Source organism: Pipistrellus kuhlii, unplaced genomic scaffold (genome assembly GCF_014108245.1).
Source record: "Pipistrellus kuhlii isolate mPipKuh1 unplaced genomic scaffold, mPipKuh1.p scaffold_m20_p_9, whole genome shotgun sequence".
Classification (NCBI taxonomy): Eukaryota; Metazoa; Chordata; class Mammalia; order Chiroptera; family Vespertilionidae; genus Pipistrellus; species Pipistrellus kuhlii.
The window spans coordinates 40,663,738-40,678,567 of NW_023425595.1; the positions used below are offsets into that span (position 1 = coordinate 40,663,738).

General features: G+C 43.2%; 1 long non-coding RNA gene across 1 annotated transcript; it reads right to left on the reverse strand.

The window, feature by feature from the left end:
* Positions 1-2,493: 2,493 nt before the first annotated feature.
* Positions 2,494-10,156, reverse strand: LOC123651905. Its single transcript, XR_006740889.1, has 2 exons — positions 9,887-10,156; positions 2,494-2,783 (listed from the first exon to the last, which is right to left on the reverse strand). It is a non-coding gene; the product is annotated as an uncharacterized LOC123651905 (long non-coding RNA).
* Positions 10,157-14,830: the final 4,674 nt, after the last annotated feature.

A 14,830-nucleotide genomic window follows, 5' to 3' on the forward strand; every position in this document is an offset into this window, starting at 1 on the left:
TATAAGACATAAGAATGGGAATTAAAGTTCGGAAAGGGAAATGCAAGTGGTCAAAAGGACAGTCATCTAAGTCAACTGGAGATCTCTGAAGCACAGGAAACTTCAGGGACACGAAGCCTGGTTCTTTATCTAGTTGTGTAGCTGGCAATGTGTTTGTTGGAAATAGCTGGCTTTGATGTTGATGCCTGTGCTCAATGTCAGACAGTTGCTTGATAATCAAGAACTCCTACTGCTAGGGCTCACACACAGACTGAGATGACAGTAGGACAGATTCAGGAACTCTGAGAAGAGACTCTATTTCCCCATGACGGTTCTTCCCAGGGTGTGAGCAATGGGGCAAATCCTGAACCAGTCTATGTTAGACTCTTAGGTATTGAGGTCACTCTTTCAAGATCTTTATGCACTTACTGTCTGTTCCAAAGTCTCTGTGTTTTAGCAAAAAACAACAACATTCTGCTCTGGGGCCTTTCTGTATTGCAGCATCTAAATAAAGCCTGGTTCCAAGCAGTTGTTTATTGTTTGCTGAACAAAGGGTAAAGAATGACAACTAGATAAATGAATTATAAGAAATGCTAGCCTTATTGCAAATGTTTTCTTTTAAATTTTATTTATTTATTTATTTATTGCTTATTTATTTTAAAATCTTTATCGTGGCGAGTAGTTTTCCTCCTCATTGGTCCCCTCAACCGAGTTCCCACCCTGCCCGATGCCTTCACCATTCTACTGTCTGTGTCCATATTTAAGATCTTTGGTTAATCTCTTCCTGCTGCCCCCACCCACCTTATTCCCTCTGAGATTCCTCAATCTTTTTCCTGTTTCCATGCCTCTGATTCTATATTGCTGACCAGTTTATTTTGTTCATTAGATTTCTTATTTGTTTATTTTTATTTTTAGATTCAATTGTTGATTTTTAGATTCAATGTATTTGTTGCCACTTATTGTTTATATTTCTTTTTGTTCTTCTTTTTCTTGTTCTTGTTCTTGCCCTTCTTTTTCCCTTCCTCCTCTTCCTCCTCCTCTTCCTCCTCCTCCTCCTCCTCCTCCTTCTTCTTCTCCTCCCTTTTCTTTTTCTTTTTTTAAAAATATATTTTATTGATTTTTCAGAGATGAAGAGAGAGGGATAGAAAGTTAGAAACATCGATGAGAGAGAATCATCGATCAGCTGCCTCTTGCATACCCCCCACTGGGGATATGCCCGCAACCAAGGTATATGCCCTTGCCCGGAATCGAACCCGGGACCTTTCAGTCCGCAGGCCGACGCTCTATCCACTGAGCCAAACCGGTCCCGGCTCCTCCCTTTTCTTAAACAATACACTTCAACATTTTATGTAACACTGGTTGGGTGTTGATGAACTCCTTTAGCTTTTTCTTGTCTGTGAAGCTTTTACCTGACCCTCAATTCTAAATGAGAGCTTTGCTGGGTAGAGTGATCTTGGTTGTAGCTCCTTGAATTCATCACTTTTGAATATTTCTTGCCATTCCCTTCTGGCCTGCAAAGTTTCTTTTGAGAAATCAGCTGACAGTCATATGTAGGTAATTCACTCCCTTGTAGGCAATTCACTTCTTTTCTTTTGCTGCTTTTAAGCTTTTAAGATTCTCTCTTTGACATTTTAATTATGATATGTCTTGGTGTGGACCTCTTTGGGTTCCTTTTGTTTAGGGCTCTCTGTGCCTCCTGGATTTGTAAGTCTATTTCTTTTACCAGATAGGGGAAGATAGTGTCTCCTTACACCAAGCATGTCAAATTCAAAGGCTAACACAGGCCAAATAAATAAGGTTTAAGTTTATGTGAGCAGCAAAAAACCAAAAGCTTCAATTTTCATAGAAATGTAGACACGCTGAATACAAAGTGCTGAAATAAATGAGTAATCGTTAAAATAATAGAACACTTTAATAAAAATTAATATTTTTTCTTGAACATTAACTTACCAGATATCAAATAACTGAACAGGTTAATAAGCATAATGCAAACAAACCAATTTTTCTTGTTCTCCAAAAGCAAAATATTTCTTGTGGCACACACCAAACAAGTCAGTCCAAGACTAATGACATGGCAATCGGCTGCTAAAATAATCACTGCTAATATTAATGGAGAGAAATGGTGCACCTGCATGTAAGGTGCATAAAGGAAATTAATGCAACAGAATTATAGTAATCAGTCATTAGAGAACATTGTAGTTTGTTATTAATAATTATGTATAATAGGATACTATAAAATTAAGTTATGCCATTTATATTAAAACATTTCTTACATACTGTTATATTGGCTGAGCCAAAAAAATATTTATCATGGGCCATGAGTTTGACAAGCTTGCCTTACACTGTTCATATTTTTGGATTCTTTTTGTTGTTGTTGTTCTGAATCGGTGATATTTACTTCCTCATATTCCAAATCATTGATTTGATTCTCAGAAGCTTCTACTCTACTGTTGAATCCCTATAAGTTATTCTTTATTTCAGTTAGTGTATGCTTCATTTTTGACTGGTCCTTTCTTATGTCTTTGACATTCTCACTACGATTCTTGAAACTCTCACTAAGTCTCTTGAAACTCTCATGAAGATCCTTGAGTAACCTTATAACTATGGCTTTGAACTCTGTACCCAGTAGTTTGCTTGGTTCCATTTCTTTCATTTGTGACATGACTCTTTGTATCCACATTTTGGCTGCTTCCCTGTGTTTGTTTCTAAGTATTAGGTAGAGATGCTATGTCTCCTGGAGTTGGTGGAGTGGCCTTGTGGAGTAGGTGTCCTATAGGGCCCAATGGCTCAGCCTCCCCAGTCACCTGAGCTGGGCACACTATGTGCACCCCTGTGTGGGATGTGTGCACAGTCTTGTAGTTGAGCCTTGATTGCTGTTGTCATCTCTGGGAAGAATTGACCTCCAGGCCAGTTGGCTGTGAGGATCAGCTGTGATGACAGTAAGAGAGCTGTTGTAGCCACAGCTGATCCTCTGTGGAGCAGGACTTGCTTCAGTGGGGCTTTGGTGCTCATCGAATCTGCTTCTTAAGTGTATCGCTTGTGGATGTGTAGAATTGTAATCTGCTATGGTCTGAAGCTGTCCACTGGGTGTCCTGACTCTAGGGCCTCCACGGTGGAGCAAAGTCAGCCACTGCCTGGAGTCATCTGGCAGGAGCTATTTGTACTGGCTTGGAGGTACCAGGCAAGGCCCAGCAGGGAAGCAAGTCAGGCTGGTGCTAGTACTGGGTGTTAGGCCTTTTATTGATAGGGTTTGGGGCATGCTGACCCAGCAGCAGCTTGAGAGATCTTGGAAAAGTCTGAAGCCATTCATTTGGAAAACCTGGGGCAAACAGATGGGGAGGGGCTGCAAATTGGGTGGGCGGGGTCTTACGGAATCACCAGGCGGAGCAAACGGTGTGGACCAAGCTGGTATGGCTGCCAGTCAGCTCTGGGACAAGGAAAGTTTCAGCGCAGGAACAATGACCCCTGGGGGCACCCCTGTCTGGGAGAAAGCTGCCCCGGAGTTCCTGCTCTGATGCCAGATAATCCAGTTCCTGCCCATATGTATCTGGGTTCCCCAGAGCCACCCAGCGCTGGAGCTCAGGAGAAAGCACGTCCAAGTAAGTTCATGCGCCAGCCCTTTAAAAGGTACACCTGAGTCTCAGCAGCCTCCGTGTCCCTCAGCCACAATCTCTGCTTGTTTTTACAGCTCCGAGTTATGAGGTCTTCCCTGTCCAGCTCTGGGACCCTGGGCTGGGGGTCTGGTGTGGGGCTGGGACTACGTGTTTCTCTAAGGCTGCCTCCGCCCAGAGGATCTCGTTCCCAATGAAAAAAGCAGCACCTGTGGCTGATGGACCAGATTCAGCGCTTCCACCCCACCTTCCTGTCTCAGTGTGCTTTCTTCTTTATTGTCTAGTTGTAGGACTTCCATGCAGCCAGCTTTCAGGCGGTTCTGCATGATGGTTGCTCTGTAGTTTAGTTTTAATGTGGTTTTGAGTACCTACACTGCCATCTTGATTTCTGCCCCTAATGTTTTCTTCATAGGACATCTTAAAATAAGCGACTGCTAGCCTTTCTTTACATGAAATGTTGTTTAAAATTCTGCATATTTGAATGTGTTTATTGACCCCAAGTTTAAAACATGACGTATATTCCTGTGAAGAATTTCAGATAGTGAAAAAACAATCCACCAATTGTTTAGGAAAAGACTGTGGACTTGAAGCCAGATTTGGTGGCAGTAGTCCATTAGGATGAGTCTATTGGAAGAAGAAATAGGTTTGGAAAGACGGAGGGGATAAATTTTCTTCATCTGGGGCTTATTCATACCAGAAGTCCCCGATGAAGGAGCATGGTGACATGCAGAATTTCTGCAGAGAGATCACTAAGATGCAGGAGTAGCCCGTGGAAATCAAACACTCCAGTTAAGATCCAGCCTTTTAACTTGTTTGTTTCTTTCTTTCTTTCTTTTTTTTTTCTGAATAGAAATCAGCTGTTCTCTCTGAGGGACTGTTGAGTCTGTTACCTAGGAATCCTTAATTATAATTTGCTATTTAAAGCCACAGGGGCTTAAGATCTTTAATGCTCTGGCACCCTTATGAAAATAAAGTATCTTTATTCCCTTCTTCTTTTAGATGGAAGTCAGGTTTATTGTATTTTGCTAAAATAAAATCTCATTGTTTGGAGGCTAGCTTTCTGCCTTGCAGCTTCACACAGGCGATCCTTTGGCACTCTGGAAGCGCAGACATCACCTGAGTCAACGGTCCAGACCTGTGGTCAGCAAACTGCAGCTCGTGAGCCACATGAGGCTCTTTGGCCCCTTGAGTGTGGCTCTTCCAGAAAATACTACGGGCTGGGCAAGTCTATTTTGAAGAAGTGGTGTTAGAAGAAGTTTAAGTTTAAAAAATTTGGCTCTCAAAAGAAATTTCAATCATTGTACTGTTGATATTTGGCTCTGTTGACTAATGAGTTTGCCGACCACTGGTCCAAACAAGATCGGAAACCAGAAGCTGGAAGACAGGCCTTAGACAGGAGGATGGGAGAGGACTTGCCTCTCTCAGGGTTGGCTGTTTTGGCTGTGATTAGTTTAGACCACATGTGTCAAACACAAGGCCCGCGGGCCAAATCCGTCCCGCCAGGCCTTGCAATGTGGCCTGCACCGCGCTGTCATCACTGCACTCCGCTGCGTTTCCATCACAATGACAGTTTATGACTGTTCAGTAAACCATTCGGCCCGCGATTTAGGCTGGATTTTAGATTTTGGCCCCTTCTCTGATTGAGTTCGACACCCCTAGTTTAGACAAATGATGTTCTGATGGATTGGTACTAGTTGTGAAACATGTTTGTTGCAATCATTTTGTCCTTTAAGTCCCCCCCTCCCCCATATGCAAGAATACCTCCAATTTGTTAATGCTATTTGTGGGAATTATTTTTTTTTTTTTATTTGTGGTTTTTTTTTGTAATTTTTTATAAGTTTTTATTGTTCATATTATTACAAATGTTCCGTTTTTTCCCCCCACCATTGCTCTCCTCCACCAGGTTCTGTGGGAATTATTTGGCAGGAGAGAAATGATTTTGGTACAGAAAAAGGAATAAGCAACATCCACTGTATAAGCCACGGGCCATCGGGTCAAGCTAATTTGACTTAGAATCTTGCCAGAGCCAGCAGCAAGAGCACCGCACAACTCTGCTGCTCTGACTGGCCCTGAGTATCTCTGAGTGGCTGTGAGTCCATGTATTCTTCTAAATTCTTCCATTCAACTATGCCAGGTCTGAGCCCTGCCCACTGTACAACTGTTGGGAACTTAGTCCAAGTTCCTCTGTTATCCTCTGCTCACTAGTAACAGGTATTGGGTCGAGCCCCTCTGCCTGGGGCTGGATCTCCTTGGGTGCCAGGTCTTAGAGAAGCCATGAGAGGTTGTGAGTGTATAAGAATGAATCTTTATTGCCAAAGCCAGTGGCCATATAGCCATTAGACAAGAACAGTCCTCACAGCAAAGTCCACACAGGCAGGCAGCCGGACACCAGCTGGTGAACATATATATTTTTCCATAAAGCAGCATCAGTCTCTGTTCCCACAGCTATTATCTGAGAAGCCACACGCTGTCTCCCTACCCGTGGTTGGCAAACTGAGGCTCGCGAGCCACATGCGGCTCTTTGGCCTCTTAAGTGTGGCTCTTCCACAAAATACCACGGCCTGGGGGAGTCTATTTTGAAGAAGTGGCGTTAGAAGAAGTTTAAGTTAAAAAAATTTGTCTCTCAAAAGAAATTTCAATTGTTGTACTGTTGATATTTGGCTCTGTTGACTAATGAGTTTGCTGATCATTGTCCTAGACTCACCGCCTTACATCATAGCAATACCTGAGCTCTTCGGCTCAGCAGCTTCTCCTGTCTCTCCTGCCCAGCTGCTCTCTCTAGCAGACTTCTTTTTCACACTCCGTCCTATGTAGCTACTCTTTCTCCATTCTACGGGTTGGTCAGTAGCCTACTTTCACACCATTTAGACAAAGAGGGCTTTGTGTCGATCGTGACATTAATCATATTTGCTACAGAAGGGGCACAGTGTACTGTGTGTCCTTGTACCTGCTCATGGTATCTTGGCCTGATTTGGATTCACAGGCTCAGAATCCTTGGACATCCCATTTAGGCACAGGCCCAGAGAGGCCTTTGGCCATTCTGGAGTATTGATAACAAGGCCTCTGTGGTCCCATTGGCCTTGACTATCCAGGCACCTGGCATGGTTCCCACAAATCTTAAAAAAAAAAAAAAAAAAAAAAAACTGTGGCAAATTAAATTCAACATTTTGATTTCCCTTGTGAAGAATGTGGGCCAGAGCTTAGGAAAGTGAAAATAACAGGTGTACGTTGACTTTTGGAAAGGGCCATCAGCTCTGTGGTTGCTTTGCTTCAGACTGGACTTTAGTATAATAGGTGTGAGGTGGATGTTTCACATTTTACTAGCTGTCTCAGTTGGGTGAAGAGGGTCTGTGCATTTGCTTGTGTGACTCTAAAACTTGGACCTTGAGGAAAAGTGAGGAGGCAGCATAGAGCAGGGCTTAATATTTTGTAGTTCTCAGCAGGAGAGGTAGTCCCTCAGAGCTGACTGAGTGCATGCCTGGAAATGCCCAGCAATTTAACTGGCCCCTAAGCTCATCCCTTAAATCAGATTATCTGTTCTCTCCCTTTTATTATTCCCAATCTTTAGCAAAGTATGACCAAGTATTCTAGCTTTGTTTCAACTGTGCTAAGTGGAATTAGGGACAAAGTCTGGACTTGTCATGGGCTGAAACATTTAAAAAAGTTTATCTTTTGTTGAAAGTACTATAGATGTCCCTTTTTCTTTGTCCATTGACCCCCTTCCACCTTACTCCTGTCCCATCCCTAAGCCTCCACTCCACTATTGTCTGTCCATGGGTTATGTGCATATGCATATAAGGTCTTTGGTTAATCTCTCCCTATCCTCCAACCCTTTTCCTCTGGGAAGAGTCATTCTGTGCAGTGTATCCATGCCTCTGTTTCTGTTTTATTCACCAGTTTATTTTGGTCATTAGATTTATTATTTCTTTATTTTTTTTAGATTCAATTATTGATAGATATGTATTTATTGCCATTCTATTGTTTAAATATATTTCTTTTTTGTTCTTGTTCTTCTTCCTCTTCTTAAAGAAAACCCTTCAACATTTCATATAATACTGGTTGGGTGGTGATGAACTGCTCTAGCTTTTTCTTGTCTGTGAAGCTTTTTATCTGACCTTCAAGTCTAAATGAGAACTTTGCTGGGTAGTAATCTTGGTTGTAGGTCCTTGCTATTCATCACTTTTGAATAATTCTTGCCACTCCCTTCTGGCTTGCAAAGTTTCTGTTGAGAAATCAGCTGATAGTCATATGGGTGCTCCCTTTAGACAACTTACTGCTTTTCTCTTGCTGCTTTTAAGATTCTCTCTTTGTCTTTAATCCTTGACATTTTAATTATGATGTGGCTTGGTGTAGGCCTCTTTGGGTTCCTCTGGCTTGGGACTCTCTATGCTTTTTTTTTAAAAAAATATATTTTATTGATTTTTCACAGAGAGGAAGAGAGAGGGATAGAGAGTTAGAAACATCGATGAGAGAGAATCATCGATCAGCTGCCTCTTGCACACCCCCTACTGGGGATGTGCCCGCAACCAAGGTACATGCCCTTGACCGGAATCGAACCCGGGACCTTTCAGTTCCCAGGCCGACGCTCTATCCACTGAGCCAAACCGGCCCCGTCTCTCTATGCTTCTTGAACTTGTAAGTCTATTTCTTTCATCAGTAGGGGAAGATAGTGTCTCCTTACACCATCTTTATATTTTTGGATTCTTTTTTTTTTTGCTCTTCTGATTGGGTGTTTTTTGCTTCCTCATATTCCAAATAGTTTATTTGATTCTCAGAATCTTCACTTTAGAATCCCTGTAAATTATTCTTTATTTTAGTTAGTGTATGCTTAATTTCTGACCTGCCATTTTTCATGTCTTTGATCCTTGAAAGTTTTATTAAGTCCCTTGAAGCTCTCATGAAGATCCTTGAATAAGCTATAACCATGGTTTTAAACTCTATACCCAGTAGTTTTCTTGGTTCCATTTCTATCATTTGTTTTTTTTTGTGTGTTTTGTGTGTGTGTGTGTGTGTGTGTGTGTGTACATAGTTTTATTTTATTTATTTATTTTTTTAAATTGAACAAATCTTTATTGCTCAGATTACAGTTGTTTCTCTCCCCCCTACCCCATAGCTTCCTTTCACCCGGTTCCCACCCCACCCTCTGCCCTTACCTTCCCCCACATTGTCCTCATCCATAGGTGTACGATTTTAATCCAGTCTTTTCATGCACCCCCCACACCACTTTCTCCCTGATAATTATCAATCCACTCCCTTTCTTTGCCCATGATTCTATTATATTCACCAGTTTATTCTGTTCCTCAGATTTTTAACTCACTTGATTTTTACATTCACTTATTGATAGATATGTATTTGTTGTTCATAATTTTTACCTTTACTTTTTTCTTCTTCTTCCTCTTCTTAAAAAATACCTTTCAGCATTTCATATACTACTGGTTTGGTGGTGATGAACTCCTTTAGCTTTTTCTTATCTGTGAAGCTCTTTATCTGCTCTTCAATTCTGAATGATAACTCTTCTGGATACAGTAATCTTGTTTGTAGGTTCTTGCTATTCATCACTTTGAATATGTCTTGCCACTCCCATCTGGCCTTCATAGTTTCTGTTGAGAAATCAGCTGATAATAGGATGGGTGCTCCCTTATAGGTGACTAACTGTTTTTCTCTTGCTGCTTGTAAGATTCTCTCTTTATCTTTTGCCCATGGCATTTTAATTATGATATGTCTTGGTGTGGTCCTCTTTGGATTCCTTTTGTTTGGGGTTCCGTGTGTTTTCTGGACTTGTAAATCTATTTCTTTCACCAGGTGGGGGAAGTTTTCTGACATTATTTCTTCAAATAGGTTTTCAGTATCTTGCACTCTCTCTTCTTCTGGCATCCCCATAATCCTGATGTTGGTACACTTGAAGTTGTCCCAGAGGCTCCTTACACTATCTTCAACTTTCTGGATTCTCTTCTTTTCTTGCTTCTCTAGGAGTGTCCTTTGCTTCTTTGTATTCCAAATCTTTGACTTGATTCTTATGTTCCTCTAGTCTGCTGTTGAGTCTCTGTATAATATTTTTTATTTCAGTCAGTGTATGTTTAATTTCTAGTTGGTCCTTTTTCATATCCTCGAGGGTCTCGTTAAATTTATCGGTCTTTTCTCGGAAATTCTTGGAAAACCTTATAACTGTGGTTTTGAACCCTATATCCAGTCTTTTGTTCTCCTCCATTTCTTTTGTTTGAGATCATTTTCCTTGTCTTGGCATTTTCACTGCTTCCCTGAGTTGGTAGGGTGGCTTTGTGTGTTTGGTGTACTACCTGAGGTAGACACACTTGGTGCTTTCCTTTGTGGACTGTGTGTATAGCCTTGATGTAGTTAAGTCTTGATTGTTGTTGGTATTACTGGGAGGAATTGACCTCCAGGCCAATTGGATGTGAATATCAGCTGTGTCTACACCAGGATACCTTCTGTATTGGAGACAGTCTTATAGGATCAGACTTGCAAAATTGCAAAAACCTCTGTGCTCAGCTTGGATGGGGTGGAGTCCTAGGGCTGAGCCGACAGTCTTGGCTTCACATCAGCCCTGCCCTTGTACGCGTGGCTCAGACCTCTGCCTTTCATGGCTCTCCTGAGTTTCCGCCTGATAGTCCAGATTCCCCCTGCAAGAGCATGTGTGCCCTAGGGGCTCGCCCGGAATTGGGTTGGGTCTCTGTATAATATTTTTAATCTCAGTGCAGTCAGGAGCTTCCAATTTCTTCTGCTATGGAGAGGCCGCGGCAACCTCCGCAGTCAGACCTTTCTGTGCGCACTCACTCGTACACGGGGACCTCTAGACTCTGTCCTCTGTGGCTCCTGGATCCCCCGAGTCTCCCAGTCTCTGAGTATCTGGGTGTCTTTCTCTGCAGTCCAGACTCCATCTGTATGAGCCTGGGTTCATGGGGTTTTGGCCAGGGGTGGAGTTCAGTACAGTGGGAAAGGATTTAGTGCAGTCTGGGGCTTTCTTTCCCCTCCCGCCAGCCAGGCACTTGGCTGCCCTTCCTCTTGTGTGTGTCTCCCTACCTCAGCGCTTTGGGGCTCCCCCGATCTGTGAGCCTCTTTCCTTATTTCTAGTTATAGATTTCTCACTCAGCCAGCTTTCCTGTGGTTTTGGATGATGTCTGTTCTGTCTTTTAGTTATTGTTTTGAAATTGTTATGCGAGGTGGCAGCTTAGGCTCTTACGTAGGCCGCCATCTTGATTTCTCCTCCATTTCTATCATTTGTGACATGTCACTTTGTCTCCCCATTTTGGCTGCTTCCCTGTGTTTGTTTCTAAGTATTAGGTAGAGATGCTATGTCTCCTGGAGTTGGTAGAGTGATCTTGTGGAGTAGGTGTCCTGAAGGGCCCAATGGCTCAGCCTCCCCAGTCACCTGAACTGGGCACACTATGTGCACCCCTGTGTAGGATGTGTGCACAGTCTTGTAGTTGAGCCTTGATTGCTGTTGGCATCTCTGGAAGGAATTGACCTCCAGGCCAGTTGGCTGTGAGGATCAGCTCTGTTGACAGTGAGAGAGCTGTTGTAGCCACAGCTGAACCTCTATGGAACAGGACTTGCTTCAATGGGGCTTTGGTGTTCACTGAGTCTGCCTCTTGAGTATGTTGCTTATGGATGTGCAATGGTCTGAAACTGTCGGTGGGGTACATTGGCTCTAGGACCTCTAGGGAGTGGTTCAAAGTCAGCCACTACCTGGGGCCACCCTGTAGGGGCTATTTGTATTGGGCTTGGAGGTACCAGGTGAGGCCTAGCTGTGAAGTAAGAAGGCTGGTGGTAGTGCCAGTTCTTAGGCCTTGTATTTATAGGTTTGGGGCACGTTAAAACCAGCTGCAGCTTTAGATATTTCAGCAAAATCTGAAGCCTGAGCAGGGACAGACCATTCATATAGAAAAGCTTGGTGCTAACAGGGGAGGTGGTTGCAAATTGGATGGGGCAGAGTCTCAGGGGATCACCAGGGTGGAACCAACAGTGTGGGCCATGCTGATGGAAACTCCATTATGACTACCAGTCAGCCCTGGGGAGGGGAGGTCCTAGCATAGGAAAAATGTCCCCCACAATCACCCCTGTCAATCCATTTCTTCCCCTTATGTGTCTGGGTCTCCAAGAGCCACCTGGCACTGGAACTCAGAGGTATGGAGTTGAGTAGGTTCATGTGCCTTACTTTAAAAGGAACACCTGAGTCTCCAGCAGCCCCCGTGACCCCAGTGGTCCCTGTGTCTTTCAGCCAGGTTTCTAGTTTGACCCCCAGTTGGGGCTTGTCTGGGAGGCAACTGGGCAATTCTCTCTCTCTGTCTCTCCCTTCCTCTCTTAAAAATAAGTCAAAAGCTCTTTATCTCTGCCACCGCCCACCCCTTCCCCTGCAATGCAGCCATTATTGGAGTGAATCTGGTTGACGTATAGTGTTACCATCAATATTAACCCCGGTGAGACTGTGTAAATGTTAAAAATTGAGTAACTGTTGAAATGTGGGGCCTGCATTAGGCTTGCAGCCTCGGGCAACACAGTCCCACACTGCCATTTGTGTAAATGGCTCTGCTCAGTCACCAAGCACCAGGGACTGCCACAGGACCTCTCGTGGAGACTGCTATGGACTCACAGGGATGGCCAAGGCCACCTGATCAATAGTCCTGGTTTCCTGAATGGCTGATCCAATTATATGAGAGCTTACCATGAAGCAAAACATACTTCAAAGCAAACGCTTTGCTGGTGAAATTTCACCCCTTCTGTGAAAGAATTCATCTTGATCCTCCAACTGTCAGACCCATGGTGTGTAAATGTCAATATGAAAAAGCATTTATTAACTTGGAAAGAAGAATTTAGAATATTATCTGGAAAATTCAGGTTCCTAAACATGACCATTTTGGTGTGTTCAGATCAGAGTTGGACTATTTTGTGGCCCCAAAGTCCTGTTCATATAGTGACATCTCTCCAAATTTGTGCCTTTCTTGGCATCTTAAGTATCTGATAAAACAAAAATATTCTCTATTTTTAGTATCTTTTGAAACCTCACAATTTTGAAACTGGGGAATTATTTCATATAAATGTGAGGGCCTTTAAAAAAATCTTTTAATACATTTTTTTCTTCTTGGCAAAATCCTAGTTAAAAGCTGGCAAGATGGTAGCAAAATATTTAAAAACATGCAAAAGCACCACTTCTAGCTCTTCTCAGGAGGGCCAGCATCTCAGAGCAAGCCCATTCTAACTATACTCCAGCTCTGAAATCAGAACAAATTGGGTAAAAATAGAAATGAACGATTCTATTCTTTATGAAATCTGAGAAAATGTGTTGGGAGGAAAGAATTTGCTATACCATATATTTTAATATTTATATCTGATGATAAAACCACAACACATTTATAACCATTCTATCAAGCATTTTTACAACAGGGCCGCTGCTCACAGCGGAACACGCAATAAATATGCACAGACACACCGGGTATGAAATATACATCTTGATTTTATAATTGTGTGTGCTTTATTTTTTACACAAATGGAATGGAAGTGTCGAATATTTACACTTAACAGGAGTGTAAGCTGTGCAGTGTCTCCGTAAACTCTAGCTGGGCAAGGAGTCTTTCCCCTCCCTCCCATCCTGCACTACAGTAGCTTGATGGAGGAACATCCTGTCCGAGAAAAGCACAAAACTGTCCTATTGAAAGGCTCTAACGGGTACAGCCTGGTGCACTCACTTAGGAAACACAAATTCAGAAAGGAGAGAAGAAAAGTTTACCATCCCATTGGGAATCAATCTTGCCGGTTGGTTATCTGTCCTCATGAGTTGCTAGGGAGATTCTGAATTCTCTCTTGGAGATGAGCTTTGTCTAAATCGTCCACCTATCTTAGCTTGTCCTCAGCTGCTACAAGAAACTGCACAGCTGTACAAGACATGATTTCCGAAGCACAGTTTTCAGTGAGAAAGGATATTTACAGACTGGAGCAAGTGTGTGGGTTTCCATCCACATTCATTCAGACCCAGTGTAGTAGGTGTATACATGACATACATACCCCATATACCATACGTACACAGAAGTAAAATGTCTAGCCACAGAATTCTCTAGAGTTCTCTGGCTAATCAGTTGTCACAGGAGGTACTCCACATGCTTTAAGGGAAATGTCCCCTTAATTCCCCCTAGAAGAGACAAATTATTATAATAAACTTAGGGACTAGCTTGAGTCTTTGACGTAAATATTTTTTTAGGAATTTAGGCAGGACCAAGATAGGAACAAAGAGATGTTATTTCACCAGCTAGTCCATTCAATCTTACCAGCTGAAAAGCAGAGGGGGTGGGTGGGTGGTGGTGTTTTACATAAAAATGGTGGGGGGTAGCTGTTGAGTGGGGAAAAAAAAAATCTCCAAATCAAGGTGATGGCATGGCTTTAATGAGAAGGAAGAGTTTTGCTGTCAGAATAATTGTTGGGGCCGGAGTCTGCCTTTTTTTGAAAGGAAGTGTCCCTAAAGCCACAGGCGGGTGCTGGGAGTGGGCTTGCTGTGGACCAGCCTTGTGGCAGAGGGGCACCCAGGTGCCGCAGAGCCCAGAGCGCATGCAGCGTCACTGCCAGGGCAGCGGTGCAGGCTGGCTCAGCTGGGCAGGACCTCATGCTGAGTGTTGCTTCTGGGCTGTGTAGGTGAAACGGTGACCCCAAGTATTTGTGTCACTAGTCCAGCTTATGGACTTGCTGTCTGAATCAGCCACGAGCCCTTATAGGACAGAAACATTAAGAAATGGGGTATTGGAGAGGAGATGACCAGAAGTGTGAGGAAAAGAGAAAGAATGGGAAAGGAGCCCAGCTAACGTGGCCCAGTAGTTGAGCAATGACCTATGAACCAGGAGGCCACACTTTGATTCCTGGTCAGGGCACATGCCTGATTGTGGGCTTGTTCCACAGTGCAGGAGGCAGCCAATCCATGATTCTCTCTCATCAGGGATGTTTCTATCTCTCTCCCTCTCTCCCTTCCTCTCTGAAATTAAAAAAAAAAAAAATGGAAAAGGAGGGGAAGAGGAATAAGAAGGGGAAAGAGACAGAATAAAGGAGAGATAGACAAAGAGGGGGGTAATAAAGAGTAGGAGTAAAGAAGGGCTATAGGAAAGTCAACAACTTAGAGAAGGCAGGAAGGAAGGCTAAAAGAAGAGGCACACAAAGAAATCTATGGGGTGAGATGGAAAGAGAAGGGGGAGAGCAGAGGAAGGAGGAGAAAGAACCAGAGGTGAGAGCAGAGGAAGGAGGAG